Source organism: Leptonychotes weddellii, chromosome 3 (assembly GCF_054177405.1).
Source record: "Leptonychotes weddellii isolate Sample4059 chromosome 3, ASM5417740v2, whole genome shotgun sequence".
NCBI classification, from domain to species: Eukaryota; Metazoa; Chordata; class Mammalia; order Carnivora; family Phocidae; genus Leptonychotes; species Leptonychotes weddellii.
The window spans coordinates 163,225,658-163,249,896 of record NC_138371.1 but is presented as its reverse complement, the minus strand read 5'-3'; the positions used below and the strand labels follow the sequence as shown (position 1 = coordinate 163,249,896).

General features: G+C 39.6%; 1 protein-coding gene and 1 pseudogene across 5 annotated transcripts in view; both read right to left on the bottom strand.

The window, feature by feature from the left end:
- Positions 1–24,239, bottom strand: part of HS6ST3 (heparan sulfate 6-O-sulfotransferase 3) — a 627,927-nt gene that overhangs the window by 315,279 nt on the left and 288,409 nt on the right. The gene's annotated exons all lie outside the window — the stretch shown is intronic.
- On the bottom strand, positions 1,286–1,940 carry LOC102736009 (ubiquitin-ribosomal protein eS31 fusion protein pseudogene; annotated as a pseudogene).

The window sequence follows — 24,239 nt, the reverse complement described above, 5'->3', positions numbered from 1 at the left end:
AAGGGAGAAATGTTTCCCCTTTTCTATTAACTTCTCTCAAGGATCTTATACAATTCCTTACAATAATATCCAACAGGGCAAAATAGGGAGAGTAAAATTAAGGGAAGGAGTCCCAGAAAGGGGAGTACAGTTACCCTTATGACAGACACTGCTTTCTTTATCAATGTTTCAGTTAAGGCTGACTGAACTATAACCAGCAAAAGTTGGTCGAGAAATATTTAAATTTTCTAGACTACTCAGAGGTAGGGGTAAGAAGAAATTTTATGTACCAGGGGTTCTGGGATGCAATCCTAGCTTCCTGTTGTTGATTTCCAGGTGTGTGATGATTTTGGCAGCCTTCCAAATGAGCAAAGTCACCAACAGCTAATGAGATGACTTGTGGCTGCAATAAAAATATACTAGAACCGGTTTTCTTCTACCTCCACGTACTGCTAAAAGAACGCTGCAGATAACGCTATTCGTGGAGAAGTGGCTTGAGGCAGAGCCCGGTCATTTTCACTCAGCAGCATTGAGAAACAAATCGCCAAGGTGTTTCTGCACATCTTGTACCAGCTTTTGTTCTGCCCTCACTTTTCAGGAGTTTTTGTATGGCAAACAGTCCTAGAAGATCAAGATACTGTCTCTCTCCAGGGCATGGGTTGGTCAGGTTACACACAGTCCGTTATAAAATACTGGGTTTCCTATACTTAGGGGTCCTCAGCTGTGCCACAAATCCACTGGATGCACAACATCTAGCTGGGCTATTCCTCATCACTCCCATGGGACTTGGGGATAAGGGGGAGAATAGGGAAGAAGGGGAATAAAAGCAAGCATGAAGCTCCCACCATCTGTGGTGCCATGAGTGAGTCTTTTGTCTGGGACCCAGGAGTCTTATGTCTTTTGCCAGCATCCAAACTGTGGCAGGCTAACTTGTTAGTTTGCAAGTAGAGTAAAATATCATTCCTTTAAGAGTAATCCCTGGAAGGGGACGCCTGGGTGGCTCAGTCGGTTAAGCGTCTGCCTTCGGCTCAGGTCATGATCCCAGGGTCCTGGGATCGAGTGCTGCATTGGGCTCCCTGCTCCACGGGGAGCCTGCTTCTCCCTCTGCCTCTGCATCTCTCTCTCTGTCTCTCATGAATGGATAAATAAAAAAAAAAAATCTTTAAAAAAAAAAAAGAGTAATCCCTGGAAGGAGAAGACTATCCTCCCAGATAGCAGGGCAGAAAGTTGCTATGGATTCTCCATCTCCCTAGAAAAAAAATATAGGAATATGTCTTATCCCCATATAGGTAGTTCTTTTTGTTGTTGTTGTTAGTTCATGTCTTTTATTATTAACCCATATACAATTAGTTGTCTTCTGGTTTGTTGAAGCAATAAGTCAGACAACATTTGCCACAATAATGTCTGTCGAAGTAGCTAGCCATGAAAACTCCAGCACCACACTCATCTGAAGGGCACTCCCAATGAAGGCGACTGATTTTGCCATTCTCATTCACCGTATAGTATTTCAGGACGGCCAGTTTAACCTTCTTTCTCTTATGCTTATTCTTCTTGGGAGTGGTATAAGACTTCTTCCTTTTCTTAGCACCATCATGAAGTCTCAACACAAGATGAAGAGTGGACGCCTTTTGAATGTTGTAGTCAGACAAAGTACGTCCATCTTCCAGTTGCTTGCCAGCAAAGATCAGTCTCTGCTGATCAGGAGGAATTCCTTCCTTATTCTGAATCTTGGCCTTTATATTTTCTATTGTATCTGAGGGTTCAACCTCGAGAGTGATGGTCTTCCCCGTAAGGGTTTTCACGAAAATCTGCATCTTGGCGGCAGTTCCACCGCAGATGGCGGATCCCCCATATAGGTAGTTCTGATGCCGAAAGACTAACTGGTCAGCTAGAAAAGAACTTTTTCAAGACCTTGGAGGCAGTCATATTGCCCCAAATAATCTAATAATTCCTTTTATTGTACATTAGAAAAATGTATATTATTTTAAGACATTAGATTCCTTTTTTGATTCCTGATAGAATTAGAAGAGCTCATAATTCAAATAAAATTAAGACACCTTCAGTAAACTAAGAAAATCTTAAAACTCATTTAAAAATAAAATTGTAATGACATTAAAAATCAAGTTTTTTATTTCCCCATATTAATTTCCTGGCTGCCCACAAAATATGAATATTAAGTTCAATCATTTTCCTATGACTGGTTTTTTTCAGTCTTCTGAAGTGAGAACGGGAAACCTTTATAATTCTCTGGAGTATGGAAAAATGTCTCCTTCAACACTTGGGTTTCTACTGCTCAGCTGTGTCATTTGGTTGGAGTACAAACTCAATGATATAGTTCCAAAAGATGGCTATTTACCCTCAAGTTCTGAGCCTCTATTAATTTCACAGGTTTACTATATAGATTCTGATGATGATTATGGTTCTCCTTGGTTAATTAACGCTCTGCAACATTTAATTTTGCATTACATAAATACCAGTAAAGAGAGTGAAAAATAAAACTAGATGCAAATTTTATGCTCATTGCAATGCACAAATTAGGCCATAGAAAAATCCCTGGCTGGATTCAGTTTTCTTGTGCCAGCCAGAGCCTAGAAAAAAATGTTAAATTATTTTTCACCAATTCAACAGAGGTAAAAATGATCACATAAAAACCAGACTAAACAGAAACAAGTCAATGAGGCTGCTACACATAAAGCTTTATATAAATGAAGCACTGTCAAAACATTTCAAAATGTCAGAAATTCGTTTAGAAAATTTAGAGTCTCTTTAAAAAAAAACACTCCTAGTATAAATTTGCCTTTCTGTAAATTTAGTCCCAACCTCTCATTATCACAAAAATGTCAGTCTTCTCAATTTCTAGAACTGTATCTATAATATTAATTTGCAGAGTACCAGCAGTCTGCCAGTGTCATTTCCCAAAGGTGGCCTGCTTGATCGGAGTGTTGGAAGAAGACAGCCTAATTCTTAGAAGGACAAAACTGTGCACAATAACAATCAACCCTGCACAAGACAGCTTTTCAAAATCATTTTTAGACATGCATAAATCAGAGATGCATTTGTGTTAGCTAATCACTACTAATGAAGCCTGAGCTGAGAATTCAAACTTCAATATCTAGCTAAAATTCTGAAGTGCAGCATCTAAATTAAACCAATACTATTGCTTGGAAAGCGAAGATGAGGCATTTTTTTACATTTTCTAGACACTCAGGGCTGGATGATACGACCATAGACTCAGCAGAAGGAAACACAGGGGCGCCTGGGTGGCGCAGTCGTTAAGCGTCTGCCTTCAGCTCAGGTCACCATCCCAGGGTCCTGGGAGCAAGCCCCACATCGGGCTCCCTGCTCGGCGGGAGGCCTGCTTCTCCCATTCCCACTCCCCCTGCTTGTGTTCCTGCTCTCGCTATCTCTGTCAAATAAAATCTTTAAAAAAAAAAAAGGAACACGAGTGTGAAAAATGATCCTTTCTGATACTGGAAATTCACAATAAAAGCATACTTTCGCTTTTTGTTAAGGATGAAGTTATGTTACCTATGTGAACATCATTGAGGGTTTTGGTGTTTTTAATTGTAGAAAAATGGGTAATGTGACTGCCATCTATCGCTTCTTTTTTTCTCCTCTAATGTCAGGGGATTTTTTTAATATGTTGGAGGAAATAATGTCCTCTGAAACAAGAAAAAAAACAGAAATAAAATTACAAAAGTATAGCTGCAACCAGAGGAGACTAAATCTGCCTCCATAATATTGGTTGGTGTTTTGACGTGGCAAAAGTTGGCTGTTGGTTCCAGCGGGGGTCTTCACATGGGGGTTTGGAGAGTCCCCATTATGACTTCACAAGCCACAGCCTAGTGTTTGTCTAGCGCCATGCACTTGATACCCACCCAGACTGTTTTGCCAACAGCATAACTTTACCTCTTAGCAGGGAAGCCAAATGCTCTGTGACAGACTACAACTGCACTTTCAGCCATATCTACTTCATAATGAGCACATATAGTCACTGCCTCTCCCTCAGAGAAAAATATGGCCTGAGCATCATTTTGTGTTAATCAGAAGCACCGTTCCTGAGGACAAGTTAGCCAGAAACCTCTGGGGCAATTTGTATGCTCAAGACAACCATCTCAACTTCCGGTGGGACTGGTAAATATTTATACTGAAGAATGAGAGATAGATGGCCAGTCTCCAGGGTATGGAAAAAATTCTTGATAGTCATTCCAATCCAGCCAGGGAAAAAAAAAAAAAAAGCATAGAGGTAGGCGAACAGGGGTCTCTAGCCAACACAAAATGCTTAAAGACATCTTTACTAAAAATAAGCAGATCTCAACAATAATTCTATAAAGAGTCAACTTGGTGAGATATTTCACAAATATCAATGTTCTGTTGAGATCAATAGAGAAGTTTTTAAATAAGTCTCAAAACAAATCATAAAAGTTCCCATGGCAAATACCACTGGGAAAACGAGAAAGTAACAGTCCATCAAAAAGGCTCATAAAACTGATAAAAAGCCAATCGTACACCCCCTGAAAAAATGATTTTCTTCGAACCGACTCATTTATTAGAACTACTCATCTCTCGAAGACTGAGTTTCCTAGCAAAACACTTGCTTGAAGTCCGAGCAAGGCAGGCACCACTAGCGGAAGGACTGGTGGGGTCTCTGGGAGCAGAAGGCATAAGCATGGGGAAAGAACAGGAATAAAAATCACTTGCTAACCTGGGGCAGCTCCATTAAGGGTTTTAAAAAATCGAAGCTATATACCTGATCTGTGGTTTTCATAAGTCCAATGAGAGTTTTAGCAAGCAATATAATGTTAATGCATAACACCTTTTATCTGTAGAAAATTCTCACTTTCAAATTCTATGATCTCTTTCTATATGGGAGAAAGACAACAAAAGCACCCAACATTTTTCAGTGTCTTTGAACATGTTCCTAAGTAATAAGTCTACTGTGATAAATAGCTAGATAGCCCACTATACCTGCATTGTCTTTAGTAAAGAACATCTAGATTGGTACAGCCTTCTGAAGGATTAAACATAGGTAGGTACATAGGTAGGTAGGTAGGTAGATATAGGTCAATATATGCATACACATACACACACGGAAGTATAATCTTCTCAAGATAAATACATGTATATGTGTATGTAAAGAGATCTGTTTAGTAGTATTATTTGGTAACATGGAGTCACTGTCCATGAGGTAGATTTAAGACTGAGTCACATGAGGCATCCTCTCTTACAGGAACTCTACAAGAACTGGAATCATGCAGACTTGTGGCAAAGACATAATTTTATTTCTCCAAGGTTGGCATGGTTGAGGTCATAAAGAACATTAGCAGTGTCTTCCTGGGATGGGAGAGAAGAGAGGACCCACTTTGGACAATAGTTCCTATTTAGCCCTCAACCAGTCTAAAGGTTTCCAGACTATAACCATTCATTCCAAAAGTGGGGGTGGAAGGAGACATAAAATTATACCTCATCCAAACATTATGCTCAATCTATGTCTGCTAAAGTTCTAGGCATGACATATAAAGACAAAAAAACAAATATTCTCATAGTCTAATGGAGACAGGCAATTAAACTTAATTGCAATACAACCTAAGTGCTACATTAGAGCTACAGAAATAAAGAGGAAAGGCATTCTGCTAGAGAAGGTTTGGGCATTGGATGGGAAGGCTCCCCAGGAGGGGCGCTCTAGAGTTGAATCTAGAAAGTCAAGTGTATGGGGAGAAAGAGAAACTACAGGAGCATTAGATGAAGGGAAAAGGCACAGTGGCAAAAGAGAACATGATTCATTAGAAGCACAAGTGGTTTTGGGTGGATACGATTTCATTTCTTAGTATTTCTGAGGCACCACAATAGACACTGGAAATATCCAGAAGGGAAAAAAAAAAAGCTGTGTTCAGGAGACTGAAAGTTAAATCAGAGACAGAATGGAACAAGCACTGGGTGCCATTCTAAGATATTCTGGTCTTCCATGTAGGTGATTAAAAAAAAACACTGATAATAACACTAAATAAAAAATATAAAATTTAAAAAAAATTTTTAAAAACACTGAAAAATTTTAGGCAAGGGAAAAATACAATCATAATTGCACTGGAAAGAGACATTTTGATGGCACATATGAAGATGATGACAATGGTTCATTATTTAAGGGCTACGTGGGATACGTGGGTCTGTACAAGAAGCCTAGAATTTAAGACTGTAAAATGTTATGCTTCACGGGTTGGTTTTTAAAAGTAACCCAGAAGTTTTGTGCCAAGAGAGAAAACAAATTGCACAATCCTCAAGTTTTTAGATCAGAACTAAAGATTAAAGGATTCAGGCAGAGTAGTAGCCTGGCTTCACCCAGCTGCATTTACTGTACCAAGAAAAACTACTTGAAGGGTCTCCTCGGTGGCAAAACCCCACTGCATCCTCAAGAGGAAGAGCACCACCTCTTCAGCCTATATAGGATGGAAATGAAGTAAACACTTCTGGAGATAGTACACAAGGGTAGGCCTTCTGGGAGCTGAGAATCGAGACCCAAAAGGGAAGAATGAAGGAGGAAGAAGGGTTGGAGGTAGCGACTGGCTTGGGACAGTTATGAATGGAGAGCACACAAGACAGCTGATACCCTGCCACGTCAGTGACCTCCACCTCCCGAAATGCCTCAGTGGGTAAAGTTGTTGAGTGAGACTAACGTAGATGTTGATGCTTTCCTGAGCGCCCTTATCTGGGAACCAGATATTGAGGGCTGTGGTGAGGAAATGGACAAGCTGGGAACACCTAGAAGAAAGGGTGCGGCAAGGAAGGAATTTCAGATTTCTGACTGGATAATAAGGCAGATGCTAGTCCCAGGAACCAAACTAAGGAAGGCAGAAGGACCACATTTGGAGGGCAAACTGCTTGCCTTTCTGGCCCTCAGTTTCTTCACATTCTTGGAACGAGGGCATTGTCCTGGTGCAGCCTAACGTCCACGTCAGTGTTGGCTGTCTCTGAAAATAGGAATTCATCAAGAACATTCCATTTTCAACTAATGGATCTCACTCCCACAGCTCTCCTGGACCTATCAACATGCTTTCTCTTTTCCACTACCAAACCTGTGTCTGAATTCAGCAAAAAAAAAAAAAAAAAAGGAAGAAACTTCTGGAATAGGAAAAATGAAGCCCAGTTCAAGGCCATTAGGGGTGCCAAGTATTCTTTTTTTAAGAGGGAGGTCACACCACAGACCTTGTCAATCATGTTCCCTTATCATTAATAAAGGGAGGAAAATACTCTCTTACAACCCCACACCAGTCTTCTCAGAGGTATAGAATTCTTTCATTATTAAACAGTCACAGAAAAGCATACATATTTAAAGGTGTTACTGTTGGATAGGTCAATATGCACAATAAGATGCTGCTGATTAAATCCAGCCCCAGTTCACCGGTCTACGAAGAAATCCTACACATAAAAAAAAAAAAATTAACTTACTTTGGAGCTCCTCTTTTATAAAAAGATATAGATATTAAGACTGACAGCCATCTGGCACAGATTCCATAAATAAAATATTTTTATTTCAAAAAGTTTAACATTATATTTTTTTTATTACTTCTACCAAAGTGGAATGGAGGAAAATATATAGTACAGTATACTCTCATGGGGCTTATTTGAAGTCTTTTCTGGTAATGTTTTGGTAATAATGGATTTTATTTGCTCTCTCAAGAAGGCATTTTAGGTTTAACAAACTATAATCTATAAGACTTCAAAGTACTTAAAAAAATAAAAAAATAAACGTTACCTACAAACGGAAAAACATAGGTGGCTGTCATATACTCTGGTTTCCAATACCGATGTCAAGCATGCCTCTGACACACTTTTTGCCCAACTGATTGTTTTATTTCATAAAAAAAGTAAAACAGTGTTTTCTTCTTCAGTAAACACTGGGTGATATCTGGTTCAGTGCTTTTCAGCACAAAATTACACCAAAGAAAGGCCAGTGTAATAGGTTTGACCTATTATTTTTACCTATTTCTTTCCAATTTCCACAACCTATTGTAGCATCCAGCATCTCTAATGCAGGGTAATTCATTTCTGATTCTACAATCGACCCCTAACTACACCGCGGTCATTCACTACATTTGATACCCCCATTTTTTAAACAACTCCTTACATTTAGATTATGCTGTAGTTTAGATGGGGTATAGTATGCTCTAAATCTTCTGATCTTCAAAGAATATGTTTACGAGCTTCGAGTGTAGTTTGAAAATGAGGGGGAAAAAAAACTCTAAAAATGCTGTTTCAGCAGATGCCATCCTCTCAGTCTATTTATAAGAAACTAGCAGATGAAACCTTGTCTCACATCACTATCCAGAGAGATGTCACATATAAATAGCACAGTCACTGTATCTGTTTTATATACCATATAATTGTATACTTGATCATGTTCAAATCCTTCTATTGCCTATAAAAAGGTGAACTCCACTAAACAGATTCCTACATAAGAAACCCTATCATCTAGGGATCACACTGAACCCAGAAAGCATCGTGTAAAATGTCAATTACATACACACCCATTTGCGTTCTATATGAAAATAAAAATTTCAAGATTTTAGTCTTAAGAAATTAAGATGAATCACTTCATTATTGGGCTATTCTTGATGTTCAAATCGCTCAGCTCACAAAAACAAGAGTGAGACCTCAACGCTTTCAGTCAATTTTCATTAAACAGGCAATGTCCATTAGTGGGGAGTCTTCATTATAATAAAACTTCCTTTTTCGCTTTTTCCCACACCAGGACCCATTGCAGAATAACTGGTTAGTGCTTCAAAATCCACATGCTGTGTGATACAGGCTCTGGGCATTTCCAAGAAGCCATAAGGGCTAACTGCTTCAAATTATATAGTGCTCCCCTTTATACACCCCAACCCTGTGTACCCACTGCATTAGGTAATTTGGTTTTAAATTTTGATCAAAGTGATTTGATTTAAAAAGCAAGTAGTCCAGGAGCATCTAAAGTAAAAAGAAGCTCCTGCCCCACATTCCATACTTTTCTCCACCTCTCTCTTCAGCTTCTTCCAGCAGTAAATGAAAACCAATAATACGGGAATAATAACAGTGCAAGCAGTTCAGAGTAAGGGGTAAATGAGTTTATACATATAAATACTTGAAGCAGTGTCAGGAGCATGGTATCTACTATGTAAGTGTAATCTTGTGATGATCATTACTTTTACATTATCAGGACCAACAATACCAGGAAATATAAGTTATATTCTGTCCTATAACTAGGATTAATTCCTTGCCTACAGATCAACTCCAGAAATTGAACACTTTTTTAGGAAAGGACACTTATTAGAACCGTGGGGAGGAGGCACCTGGGTGGCTCAGTCGGTTAAGTGTCTGGCTTCAGTTTAAGTCATGATCCCAGGGTCCAGGGATCAAGTCTCACATCGGGCTCCCTGCTCAGTGGGGAATCTGCCCCTCCCTCTCCCTCTGCAGCTCCCCCTGCTTGTGCTCTCTCTCTCTTCCTTTCTCTCTCTCTCAAAATAAATAAAATCTTTGAGAAAAAAAAAAAAAGAACCATGGGGAAACTATTTACTTCTCCATTCCAACAGCATACCTATTATGACCCGGACACTCTTCTAGAAACTGGAGATAGAGTGGTGAATCAGACTAACACAGTGCTTACGTTCTAGTAAGAACAATAAATAAGCCAACAAATAAACAATACAATCTTAAATAGAAACTGGTATTATGGTTCCCCTATTGTGCCCTGTGACTTTTGAAGAAAAACAAAGAATGATTCCTTTTTAACAGTCTATGATTGCTCAAAATCTGCTGACATTTTAGTGTGCTTCACATTTACATAATGCTTCCTTGTATTGGTTTCCTTTCTTTGTTCTTGTTGGATGTATAATTTCTCACCTTGTCCCTAATATCATCCAATTTACCCATTCTTTCTGTTGATTGAAAATTTTTCCATTTCCTCAAAGCCCAATTATGTCCTAGTCTAACTTGGGCTGGTTGTTTCATATTTGAACCATGATTTTCTCATAAAATTTTTTTTAGAATTTCAAATTTAATTTTATGGTCTATTTCTTATTATATTCTCAAATATTTTTCTTACTGTTCATTGTACTCTTTAGTATATTGAATCCATTGTTTTCCCAGAACCGCCCTCCTTGAGATCTTCTTTTCTCTTCTCCCATCTGATCTCCCAGGGTGTGCTACAGAAATGTCATCCTTTAATTTTTTCACCTCCCTTGGATGCATTGCTTTTTGAAACCCACAACTTTTTTTAAAAAAGATTTTATTTAGAGAGAGAGAGAGAGCGGAGGGGGGAGGAGAAGGAGAGGGAGAGAGAGAGAATCTCTAGCGTGGAGCCTGACAAGGGGCTCGATCCCATGACCCTGAAATCATGACGTGAGCCAAAATCAAGAGTCGGATCTCAACCAACTGAGCCACCCAGGTGCCCCAAAACCCATACCTTTTAAAAAAAGTCTCACCTTCTTTTTGCTGATGTGCATCATCAAGTAACTTCCTAAGAGTACATGTCTGAAAACGACTTCATCCTGGCTTCCTGATTGATAATTTATCAGAATATAGAATTTTGACCAAAAATCTTTTCTTTCAGATTTGAAAGTCGATGTTCCATTGACTTCTAGGATCCAGTGTGCTAATGAGCAGTGCAAGGAAAATTGGGTATGTTTTCTTTTAGGTAATAAGTTTAATTCTCTCTGTTAACCTTGATGCCTAAAATTTTTAAATGGCATTGTTCCTCTGCTCAGCCCTATTTGCAATGTGAAAATCTGTGACAAGCTTTAACTCTGGAAACTTTCTTATATTATACGAAATTGATTCCCATCAATTATTTTTCCTGAAATTCTTCTTAGTTGAACACTGAATATTTCAGATTGAATTCTATGTCCCTTACCTTTATCTCATGTTTGTCTTTTCATTCTCTATTCTTACAGGCCTCCTAAAATTTAACTTCCAAATCTCCTACTGTATTTTGTATATTAATAATATGTATATTTTTTATTTTCAGGAGCTCTTTCACATTCTCTGATTATTCACTTTCACAGTATATTCTTCCTTTTATGGATGTAACATCTTAAATCTCTGTGAGGAAACCAATTGTAACTTTTTCATTTTCCATGTGTTCTGAACTCTAAATTACCTGCTTCCTGTAGGGTCTGTTTTCTTATATTTTTTGTAGGTCTTTCTCTAATTTGAAGACCTTATCAGCTATCTTGTGCTTCTCTGTTGCTCATTTATAATAATAATAATGGGGCCTCTGTGTTCATGGGTAAGACTCGCCAACTGGAAAACTCCACTTTAGGGTGAGCCTGTGAATAGCAGTCACTGAGCCAACAGCTCCCCAAGTCCTACCACATGGAAAGCTTTACTGTGTGGCAAAACCACCCCTCCATTTGTTTTCTGAGTTATCTCCCTCCCAAAAAAAAGTGTGTTCAATTTTTTGTTAAGTTCACTCTCTATTTTTCATCTACCTAGTAATAAGCTTGGAGAAAAGGGGGTGGCGGTGAAGGGATTAATTAATCTACTTAATGGTCCCTGTTTGTGGCTCCACTGCTCTTTTTCAACCCCTTCTTCTGATGGCCTCTAAGGCTATAGTCTTGCTAAATTTCTTTAGTTCAAGCCACTGCAGCTTCCACTGCTCTAGAGGCCACATATATCATATTTCAAACCAGAAAAGGCCTCAGAATTCTGAACCACCTGGCCATACAGATGCTTTCTTAAGATTCTCGAGAAGCTTCATTAGCATCACCCAGCTACAGGCAGCACTGGTCTGAAATACTTGTAAGGTCTTTTAATGGAGTCAATACATTTTTACTGAAGTGCCATTCATGGTAAGCCGACTCCTCTGCTTAAGAAATGTGAATAACATTAGAGTGCCCAAGGAGCCCACTAGGAGCTAACACAGGTCAAACAGGAGCCAAATTAGAAAAAGAGAGAGAGAAAAGAAAACACAAGACTAGAAGTTAGGAGATCTGGATGTGGATCCTCGTTCCATCTCTAATCAGCTATGAGACCTTAAATAAGTTGATTCACCTTTCTGGACCTTATCTGTAAAATAAGAACTTCATATGAGAATAAACAGCTGAATGAAATCCTAAATCACGGTCTGAGATTTTTGTCAGAATATGGTTAAAATTTATGTATATATTAAACCTACAAAATGCTCTTGTTTTATATACCAACAGTGGATGAGGAAAGAAATCAAACTGTTATACAATGAATGGAGTGTATTGAGACAGAAGAAGCAGCTGGAACTGAAAACAGACATCAGTCCCTTGACACAGTGGAGTATATACTTAATGAATGAACAAATGGCAAGAAATATATATTTAGAGCAGTGAAACTCTTAAAAGATGAATGTTGCTGACATTTGTAAAGAGTAAAAAGTCATGACATCATAACAGAGTGTACCCCAGCGAGTTCACTGTTAAGTGTTACTCCTCCCAAAGACAGGTTGGAGATTTTCAATAACATTTGTCTGTGCTTCAGACCGTCAAAGGAATTTATTGTGCATTTACACAAGCAAGAAAGAAAAATTAGAAGAGAGACCAAGCCTCATACTTTTTAACATGAGAAGTATCCCCAGCAGAGTTACTGGGGAAACAAAAGTTCCCCTTAAATAATTCAAGGGTCTTTTCATCAGCTGTATCAAACTGTCAATAGCAGTTCTCTGTTCCCTGGCATATCATGAACTGACTACATCAAGAAAGATACCAAACAAAAGAAGGCAAAGGCTTCATCTAGCATAATAAATCTCTTTGCATTCAGACATTCTCTTCATTTCAGAAAACAAATGTTGATATTCCTACCAACACTATTTCTGGTGGTTTCCACCCCAAACAGTCATGAGGAATCAGAATTGTCAAATCCGGGGTGCATGGGTGGTGCTGTCGGTTAAGCGACTGACTCATGGTTTCAGCTCAGGTCATGATCTCAGGGTTGTGAGATTGAGTCCCACTCAGTGTAGGGTCAGCTTGAGATTCTCTCTCCCTCTCCCTCTGCCTCTCCCGCTCATGCGCTCTCTCTCTCTCTCCCCCAAGTAAATAAATAAATCATAGGGGGGAAAGTATGGTCAAATCCTCTTAATTTAATTCTATAATTAAGCATCCTCATGTGTTCAGTGGTACATAAGCCCATCTGGGATGGGGGCAAAGCAGAGATGGTTGGGGAAGGATGGAAGTGAGAGAAGTGATAGCACTTTCCCTGCATCCAGGAAATAGAAAATTCCTTTAAGACAAGGAAGACAAAATACTGAAGAGGCTAAATAATGAAAACAGCTGATAATGGCATTCACCAACGAGGAAGCAACCTCAGTGAATTACGTGAACAGCAAGGAATTGCAGATAGAGAGGGAAGGGATCAGTGTAGACTGGGGGAATCAGGATGATCTCCAGGAAGGAGGGAAAATTAAGGTCATGCAGAATGGGCCAGATTTAGAAATGTGTGAAGGAGTGAGAAGGAATCTTGAGTTGGTAAACTCAGCACTTGACTAGCATTCAACAAGCCAAACTAAGAATAGGTTAGTAAAGGGACAAAGATGGAATGAACCACAGGTGTCGTAAGTGGTTTGGCACATTCTGATGACATATTTGGTAACTACCATGGCCTTCTAGACCACTGCCCTGAGGTCTAGCTCCACAGTAAATCTGTGAGGATAATAGGAAGGGACAAAAGTGGAAAAGAAAAGAAGGCCTTTATTACCCCCCTTTAATATTCTCCACTTGGAACTCTATCAATACATATATTTGAGTGTTTGCTTTTGCTACAAGTTTGTATGAGTCTGCTCAGGCTGCCACAACAAAATAGGACAGACTGGGGGCTTACACTACAGAAACTTATTTTGTCACAGTTCTGGGGGTTGGAAGTCCAAAATCAACTTATGTGCACCCTGGTTTCTCCTGAGGCTTCTCTCCTTGGCTTGCAGATGGCTGCCTTCTTGCTGTGTCCTCAGATGGTCCTTCTTCTGTGCACATATCTGTCATATCCCTGTGTGTGTCCAAATGTCCTCTTTGTAGAAGGACACCAGTCTGATGGAATTAAGACCCACCCTAGAAGCTCATTTTGCCTTAATAAGCTCTTTAAAGATCCTATCTCCAAATATGTCACATTCTAAGATACTGGGGGTGATGGCTCCAACATATGAATTTAAGGAAAAATAACTCAGCCAATAATATGTATTTTATGTTTTTTAATCATAAGAGAATGACACTGAAAACTATATATAGTAAACACAACATGATATAGTGGACATTGTTGTAAATGTGAAATGTGATTTAAAAATAAGATTTAGGGGCACCTGGGTGACTGAGTAGGTTAAGCGTCTGCCTTCGGCTCAGGTCATGACCCCAGGGTCCCGGGATTGAGCCCTGAATCAAGCTCCCTGCTCATGGGGAGCCTGCTTCTCCCTCTCCTCCCCACTCATGCTCTCTCTCTCTCTCCCTCTCACTCTCTCTCCCTCTCTCTCTCTCCATCTCTTTCTCTCAAATAAATAAATAAAAGCTTTAAGAAAATAAAAAATTACAATACAGACTTATATAAAAGTACAAATAAATACATTACAATTTGAACAATTAAACTCCAAAATCTTGCAAGACAGGGGAGTCACAAATTTAGACCAGGAGATGATAATATCAACCTTCTACTTCCCTTCCACTGGACTGATCAAATATCTCAAAAGATAATTTGGTGATAAGGCTTTTTGATAAAAACAAAGGACTTTGTCCTAGAGAAATGTAAAGCAGAGTAATGTAGTAGAAAGAGCCATGGATTAGGATTTGGGTGTTCTGGATTCTAGCTTGAGGCAGAAGAGGTATCCAAAGAGACTGAGGAAAGAGGAATTAGGAAAGAACACTGTAGCAGCCAAAGAGATTCAAGATTGGAAGAAGAGGTCAACCCAGAGCCCCCTGCTGTGAACAGATCAGCCAAACAAAGCCTGAGAAGACACTTCAGAGTTCACTCCACCTTCACAAGAGCAATGCCAGAAAAGTTGAGACAGTTAAAGACAGATTTAGTGGATCGGGAAATGAATGAGAAATAAAGTGTAGAGAATTCGTGATTTTTTTAAGTCTGACCACTGGAGAATCTCATGGTGGCTTAGGGGAAGACCAAACAAAGGAAGTTTTCCTTCCTCCTTTTCTTTTTCTTCTCTCTCTCTCGTGATAAAACTAGAGCTTGTTTATAGGTTTAAAGAAAGAACCCTACTTAGAAGTAGGGCTGAGGGAACTAGGGAATGAGGGAATTCTCCAATGGTTCCCTTAAGCAATGTCTGAGAAACCCCTAGCACTGTGTTTGTCAGTACCTGTCCTCAAGGGGTTCTAGATTAGTAGGGATAGAGACAATTACCCTAAGTTATTTGTTTTCATCGCTGTATGTCCGACTGAAGAGGACCCACAAGGAAAGGAGCACTGATGTGTCCTCGGGAGTCTGAGAAGGCCTTTCCTTTCAAAGAAGGAAAGTTGGAGCTGCTTGCAGGATGGGCAGTGTGTCAGGTTAACAGGAGAGATGAGGCATTTCATGTAGAAGCGTCTAAGCAAAACCAGAATCATGAAGAATACAGATAGACTCCAGAGGGAAGTTCACCTAGAAAAGGAATGAGACACTTCCATAATTCATAGAAGAAAGAACAGAAAACATGGAAAACAATATGGTCAAGTTTGGGGAAAATGGAGGGGAATGAGAGGACATTATGGCTGAGGGACCCCATTTTTGCCATTTTCTTCTTAAACCACATGAGCTAGTGGTCAAATATAACCATTCACATTGTGAATGTTCACTTTTAAAACTGCCAAAGTGCTTGAAGGGGCAGTTTAGCATCAAGTACTGAAGAAAGGAAATAAGAGGGTAGGTTTGAGAATTTAACCAAGAGAGAAAGGCAAAAAATTCAAATCAGGCAGACAACAAGGGTGCTGTCCATCAAGACAAACAGCTCAGTTGTAGGTACAAACAGGTATTATTTGATCAAACAAGCAGGCATCAAAACGAGAATTATTTCAATTAACCTCCTCATAATTTACGATGAGAATTAGTCAAGGCATAAACAATCTCACAGGAGATATTAAATATGAACCAAAAATACTGATGTACAAATTGGAGTATGAGAAGTACATGTGCAGTCCTCATAAAGACAATCAAAGTAGAGTTAATCCTATCTAGGGATCAGATCACCTCCCAAAAAGCAAACAAAAACAAAACAAGAGAACTCCAGAGAAAGTGTGAGAAGCTTGGGGAGAAAATCATGGATTTCTGTAGAGCTGGTAAGGTCAACACCTGGCAAGATTAGAGGAAAGCCACCAGCAACAAAAAGGGATTGTGATATGGATGCATCTGTAACCCTTCAGAATAGTCTTCAAGGCTGTGAACCTGACCTGTATTAGGAAGTCAATCAGTCATCTGACTGGAGAGCAAGGGTGCTTGAGAAAGCCATCTGGACACCTAAGCCCAAGGCTGAGGCAGCCACTGCTCAAGAAAGGCAGAGAGCTGAGGCAATCAGGTGGTAATTAAGGTTGACATGCAGCAAAATAAGAAGAAAACACCCAGGTGGTGTATTAGTTTGCTAGAGCTGCCATTCTAAGTCCCCCAGTCTGAGTAGCTTAAACAATAAAAATTTACTTTCCCACACTTGCAGAAGTGGAAAGGCCAAGTTCAAGGTGTTGGTAGGGTTGGTTTCTTCTGAGACCTCTCTCCGTGGCTTTGCAGATGGATACCTTCAACCTGTACCTTCACGTCCTCTTCCCTCTGTGGATGTCTGTGTGTTCAAATTTTCCCTTCTTTCAAGGACACCAGTCATATTGGATTAGGGCTCACCATAATGACTTCATTTTAATTTAATCACTTCTTTAAAGACTATCTTCGAATACAGTCATGCTCTGAAGCACTTGACTTAGAACTTCAACATATGACTTGGGAGGGGAAGGAATGACGCAGCCCATAACCGTTGGTAATCATAGGATTCTTTGAAAAATTCACCAGGTAATCTTTCTGGTCAAAATGTAGTCATAGGGGCGCCTGGGTGGCTCATTTGGTTAGGCGACTGCCTTCGGCTCAGGTCATGATCCTGGAGTCCCGGGATCGAGTCCCGCGTCGGGCTCCTTGCTCGGCGAGGAGTCTGCTTCTCCCTCTGACCCTCCCCACCTCATGCTTTCTCTCTCTCTCTCAAATAAATAAATAAAATCTTTAATAAAAAAAAAAAATGTAGTCATAGGCATACTTGCCTAGTCTTGAAAAATACAGCAGTATTCAGATGACCTTCTCCACCCTATAAAGATATCACCCTTGCTCAGTCGAGGACCCAGAACACTGAGTACAACTTTTGTTATAGGCTCTTTTTTATCAGAGCTGAGACCTTTACTATTATCCAATCATTTTACCTCAAATAAAAACACAGAACAGAAAATCAGTGGAAGATGCTTTTAAAAAAAAGAACAAATTTAAATAATCTGCGGCTTTGGCTAGTCCCCAGCTTCATTTTTCTTACTATTTATTAGCTAAATAAGCCTACTTAGGATTTAAAGTCAAAAAGAGGAGGGAAAATTGCCATGTTCTCTTCACTTATGATTTTCAATATGTTAAAAAGAGCTTAAAGACTTTTTATTTTATACAATTGCCCGTAATTGTCTTTGTAGTTTCATTGGTATTAATTTCATATAGCTCATTTAGAATGTCAAAGCACATATGCAACATAGTAATAAAGTCATTATTACTGCATAGAGATATAATTATAAGTAATTTTGATTCTCTCATTTTTGTCCTCTCACTTTCTTCTCATTTCTGCCCACATTTTATAAGAAAGAAGATGAGTTTGCTGACCTTTTGCGAAAGAACATCTACCATGAAAAAAACTGATGATTTCATCCTGATTGAGGCCTGGAAAACTTTTATTTTCTAGCTCCATTAGCTTTTTCAGAATAACTCTGATTATAATATTACTGCATTACAAATAAACTTTTAAATTCAGAAGAGAAGGCTAATGCTACAAAACAGTAAATAATTCAAATAATATGGAGTCCCTTTTAGCCAATGAACCATAATTCAGTATAATGCTTTTTTTCCTTTATTAACAATATACCAGAGAAGATATTATTTAAAAGGAAAGAACAGAGGGATAAGAGGAAAAATAAAATTTCTCATTTTTTGTTAAAGATGAGATGACATACATCATTAAATATAATACAATAAAGTTTCTCAGAATTAGGTCAGCAATTTAAAATATGTAGTAAATGTAATCTATGCCCACTAGGGCAATTTGCATATTTCTATAGGCTTCATTCGCCACAGTTTTGAAGGACTTTGTGAATCTATTAATTCTTACATAAGAGAGCACACTATTAGGCCCAAGGTAGGGATAAGGTAGGGTATCGTTTTGGGAAATGTTTACGTTCCAAATGTAAAGGAAAAAAAGGCAAAACAAAATAGAAGATCCTATTTTTAGGCCATGTGCTGGGGAGGGGGTAGAGTAACACCCCCTTCTGGGTAGCAGAACTAGAACCTGGAATCTTCAGAGGGGAAAAACCCCACTAATTTCAAAGCATGTACCATGGAGGGATGAAGTGGGATGAGTGACATGTACTTAGTGCTGACCACGTCTTTGTTCTGGGAACGACACAAGTGTCGACCACTGAGTCATGCAAATATAAAACAAAGAACATCTTGTACAGTGGAAAGTTTGAGAAGCTAGAGCTTTGAGGAACTAATTTGGTCTGCAAGAGATGATTATGTAATAGGCAAGATCTGCATCTCCGAACATGATCTTCTAATTGGAGAAATATTGTGTGCCAACCGTTGCTCATTCTTGTGGGCAAGTGTATGTTTTATTAAAGCTGTCTGCTCATAGGTAAGCAAAGCCTGAAAACATTCAGATGACAGAAGATCTTTGAAAAAGAACTAGACCAGGCTTGACAAAGCTCATCTACAAGTCCAACCCAGGGTGGTGTATAAAAATGAAATCCACAGACACCCAGAAATGTCTAAATTAAAGGACCTGTCTTTTGTCCTTGTAATTTAGAAGGGAGAACACATGAGAAAGAGGTGTAGTATTTTAAGACTACAGCTTTCTAGAGAGTGACTGTGTTTTTCGGAGAAAAGTTAAAGCCAGCCCTATGAATAGAGGGTAGGATCTAAAGGAACTGGACATTCTCACTCTCAGTCACCTTGGAGACTGACACAGCAAGACCTGGAGGGTGGGACTAAGCTGGGAAGAGGAAAATTCTCTTGATATTGTTTTCTTAGGCCTGGACCCGAAGGAATCTATCTCAAGGGCAGACATAAAGAGTCGAGGAAATATGCCTCTGAAAGATGCAAATGGGCAGCGGAGTGCTGGCAAAAGCACAACCTCTGGTCAAGCAGGGAAACCTTATTTGCCTGAGCAGGGAAGCAGCTCAGCTGGAAAGGCTGAAGAAGGTTCTAACCTATGAGCGGAGCCAGAGTTAGTGGCCAAGGGCAAGTTGGTCTGGGTAGTGCATTCCCCCCAGGCCATCTCTGAGCTTGTGCTGTAGGTAATAACTGCAAGTCCGAGGTGGTGAAGAGAAGAGTAGGGCCCTCTGGGACTAGCACAGAGGGCAAGGAGATCGCAGCAGGAGCCCAGGTGCCACCACAAGCAGATACTTGGGGTGGAGGCTGCCATCACGGCAACGATGAAGACCAGGGTCCCAGGAGAACCTGAAGTCAGCTGTCTGCAGTGGGGCAAAAGGCCAGCCAGGGCCCAGTCTGCCATCAGAAGTTCTCAGGGGCACTGTCCTGGAAACAATATTAGCCAAAGGAGGTGACCTTGAAGAACCCAGGAGGGAGAGAGTTCACCTAGCAGCTGGATTTGAATTTAACTTCAATGTGACGCCCTTTGTATTCCCCATGCTGGTGAGACCTGGGAGACATCTGCATTCCATTCAAAATAAACTCCTCTGAAGCCAGAAATTAGGGTTCTTCTGATTTCATAGATGGGAAATTTAAAGACTGTGAGATTTCCTCAAACTAAAAAGGGTAATACCCCAAATTAGAGCCCAGAGCTGCTAACATTGACAGTGATGCGAAGAAACTGGCAGCAGTGTTGTCTCAGAGAGAGAGAGGGCACACCCAGCAGGCACACCACAGCAGATTGCGGAAGCATGGTGATCACCGTCAATTTGGATTCTATGAATGAGCCCCGAGATTTTACCACGCCTGTCTGTCAGGGTCCATCATCTGTTAAGGGGTTTAAATTGACAACAGAAAAATATTTCTGTGAAATCCAGTAATACACAGTGGTTAACCGTAGCCAAATTTTATAAACTATGATTTGTCAAATAATGCGTGCTTTTCCCCAAACACAAGCCCTGCATTATTCTGACAGCAAAAAGAGTCTACCTAGTCCCTATAATTTTCCACTGAACCTACAGCATATCTCTGCTTTACCTGGATTCTTAGAGGGTTAGGAATTTCAGCCCCCAAACCACTTTGTGATAGAAAATGTAAAGTCTTCGAGCTAAAGAGGACTGGAAATATCATTTCCCTGGACTTCAAATGGTACCATATATACCAGTTCAGGATGAGCAGAGAACAATGTACTCTTTAGACACATCTAAGAAATGAAATTTTACAGGAGAGTAAGTAACAACCTAATTAACAATTATTGAGTGGCAAGCTCCCATCTCAACCTGCTCAATTGACATCAGTAACTCTGCTAAAATGGCTTCCAGTAGCTCATTTAGTCCTTAAAAATAATGAGGCCGGTAGTGTTATCACAGGGGTTAAGTTCATCGTCCAAGTTCACACAGCTGAATGGTAGAGTTGGTATTTAAAACCAACGTATCCACCTCCGCCATTGCTGTTCTTTTTACAGTATCATGTTTCTCCCATCTGTAACCTTTCTCGTATTTAGCCATTGTTTCCGTCAGGAAATTTTTATCCTATTCTAAACCTCATTCATTTAAGCCTGTTTACTTGAAATCTGTTCTTGTAAAGTTTTGAAACAGCTGGTCACTGTCCTCGGTTTAAGAACTCCCTCACATACAGTACTTGGAGATAATTAAATCCTCCATCAGCGATTTCTTCTTTTGGCTGAATAAGCCCTTTTCGATGTTTCCTTAAAAAGATTTCTGTACCCTTAAATATCCTGCAGCATCCCCATATTGTGTTGACTTTTACAGCTGGAATACTGGCACACGGTTTTTGGGGGAGTCATTTTTAACCCCGAGGACCGACCCTTCCCCCACTCCCGTCATGTTCTTTAACCAACTGTCCTCTATTTAATGCTTAAGCAGCTTGGTTCCCCTGACTGAGCATTTTGTCCTCATTGAGTTTCATGATGTTTGCTGGGACCGTTTTCTCCAATGTGCCAAGAAGCTGCTTCTGTTTGTCAAGGAGCACTGCAGATCATTTGCCATCCTGGTAAAATCCTTTGCCTCTTCTGTTACAGTGTATGTATCTACTCGAGAGGTACCTATTATATGCTAAATTGTGCTCCCCCAATCCATATGTTAAAGCCCTAACCACCAGTTCCTCACAATGGGACTGTGTTTGGAATTAGGGCATTTAAAGGTAATTAAGTTTAAATGAAGTCATTGGGGTGGGCTCTAATCCAATGGGACTAGTGTCCCTATAAAAAGGGATTAGAACACAGACATATGCACAGAATTAAGACCTTGTGAAGACACGATAAAAAGACCAGTCACCTATAGGTCAAGGAGAGAGGCCTCAAAGAAACCAATCCTGCCAACACCTTGATCTCAGCCTTCTAGCCTCCAGAATGGTGAGAAAATCAGTCTCTGCTGTTAAAGTTGCCCAGTCTGTGGTACTTATTATGGCAGCACTGGGAAACTAGCACAACTCTCCAAAAGTCTCATTTCATGAACCATATTATTAATTATGTAAAGAATTCCACACATACTGAAAATCCCCTATCCTGAAAAGGTCACATCCCTTCTGTGGGATTCATGCCAAAAAGGCATCAACTCTATCCAGAAGTAGGTGTGAGACAATCCTAAATTGTGAGGCATTCTTCAAAACAACTGACCAGTACTCTTTCGGGTGTCAAAGGCATGAAGGCAAGAAAAGACCAAGAACTGTCACAGAATGGAAGAAACTAAGCAAATATGAAAACTAAATGCAGTGGGAGATCCCAGATTGAATCCTGAGACAGGAACAGAGCCTTAGTAGAAAACTGGTGAATTCACAAGTAAGTCTATTCTTAATTAATAGCCTTGTACCAATGTTGATCTCTTCATTTTGATGAAAGTATTACTGTTATGCAAAATGTTGACATTAGGGAAACCTGGGCAAAGGGTCCATGGAAACTCTTAGTTCTACCTTTGCAATACTTTGGGAATCCCAAGACTGTTTCCAAATAAAACTAAATAATAAATACATAGCAATAAATAACATACAAGTGATGTATTACAAAAATTCTATGTTCTAAATACATATATTATAAAATAATAGATAATATAATAAAAATGTAAATAAATAAATGAACCAATAAATAACCACTAAAGAGAAAAACCACATATTTAAACACTGGAGTATCCTCTGAAATAAACTCTATTAAAGAAAGCAGGAGAGAAGGAAGGAGCTACTACTATTCATTGAGATCTACTGGATGATAGACCCAGGCACTTAATCCTCACAACACTGTCATCCATAAAATGTGACAGCTGATGAGACAAGCTCAAAAATATTTAAGTAACTCATTCAAGGTCACATAACAAGTATGAGGCCTGAATTTCAGACTTAAGTCCATTTAAATCCAATGCACATGCTCGTTCTACTGGCCTCTCCACCAACTAAACATTCATCCAATTATATCTGTTCTGCCTTTGAGGCTCCCATTCTTGGCTGCACACTGGAATCACCTGGGGAGCTTTAAAAATTCCGGAGGCCCTGATCCCACCCCAGTCAAGACCCTGATGTCATTGTTTTAGGGTTCAACCTGATTTCAGGATTTTAAAAAATCTCCCCAGAGGATTCAATATGTAGAGAACTCTACTAGCTTATCAATGTTAGGGTCACGCAGAACAGAACTAAAACCTTCCCAAGGACAGGACAATCATATCTCTCATTTGTTTGGGAGTAAGCACATATCATCAAATCAATTAAATCTGACTCGTGCAACATTTTCTTTATGGGAACAAGAGAAGTAGAAATTCTTCCGAAGACACATGGAGAACAGGGACCAGTTTTAGAAGGGCTGCCGTCAGCTAATTGCATGTGTGCCAAGAATTTAGAGGCAGTTGACTTAAGAGATAAAAATCTCAAAACTCTTTCGAGACAGAGAGGAATCCAGGAGCAATCTTTTGACTAGTAGAAGTCGAATGACTTACTGTCTTTGATTTTAATTTCCTCTGGTCCCTTTAAAATGGCAAAGGGAAACTATCAAGCTATGTAAGACTCTAATTGAAAATAAACATTTTCCTACTTTTGAGTGGAATTAAAGCTGGGAAAAAACTGAATAGCTTCAAGGTGAGGAATGAAACAGAAAGCACCATCAAGAAAGGCTGCGATGTGGGGATTGGGAAACCATTCCGCTTGCTGAATTGTGAGCCAGGCAAGCACTTACAGACAATTACAACCCTAGAAAACAAATAAAAAGTGTGTAAGTAGGCACTTTGATACTTCTTCCTAATTATAGGGTTTACGAGCTGGAGTCTAAAAACACAAATAGAGGCAATGCAAACAATAGTAACCCTGAAATGAGGTTATGAACTTATTAGCTTTATGTAATTACACAGCTGTGACAGGTTGATAAGCTCCCTGCCTGAGGAACAGCGCCTCCTCACTGTTGGGCCTTGGAGTGAGGGGGCCACCTTTGTATTTTAGCTTTTGAAAAAATACAATTTAGGGTGAATCATACGGAACTGTCAATATTTGGCCTACAAAAATGGCAATTCCATATTTTGAGTTACAATATGAAGATCTCCTTCATCTCCCTTGGGTTTCTCAGGGGCACAGACTTCTTTTTCTAGAGCCTTTGAAACATCCATAGCACCACTCGCAGAGCTGTGAATAATAGAGCAAGCTCAGTAAAGGCATATACAATAAAAGAATAAAACTCACCTAGCTATAGAGAAAAGCTATATTTTCTAATATCTAACAAATTGAGAAGCCCTGGAAACCACCATCTGTGATTTATATACCAAATAACATTACATTCTGGTAATTGGCCCAGATACCAAATTGCACCTACAAATCGGCTGTCTGGGGTTTTTAGAGAATGCTTATTTACTGTCCCTCCCAATTTGTTTGTAGAGGGCTTTGGAAACTCAGTGGGGTTAGAAGTCCCCCACTGTATTTACACACACACACACACA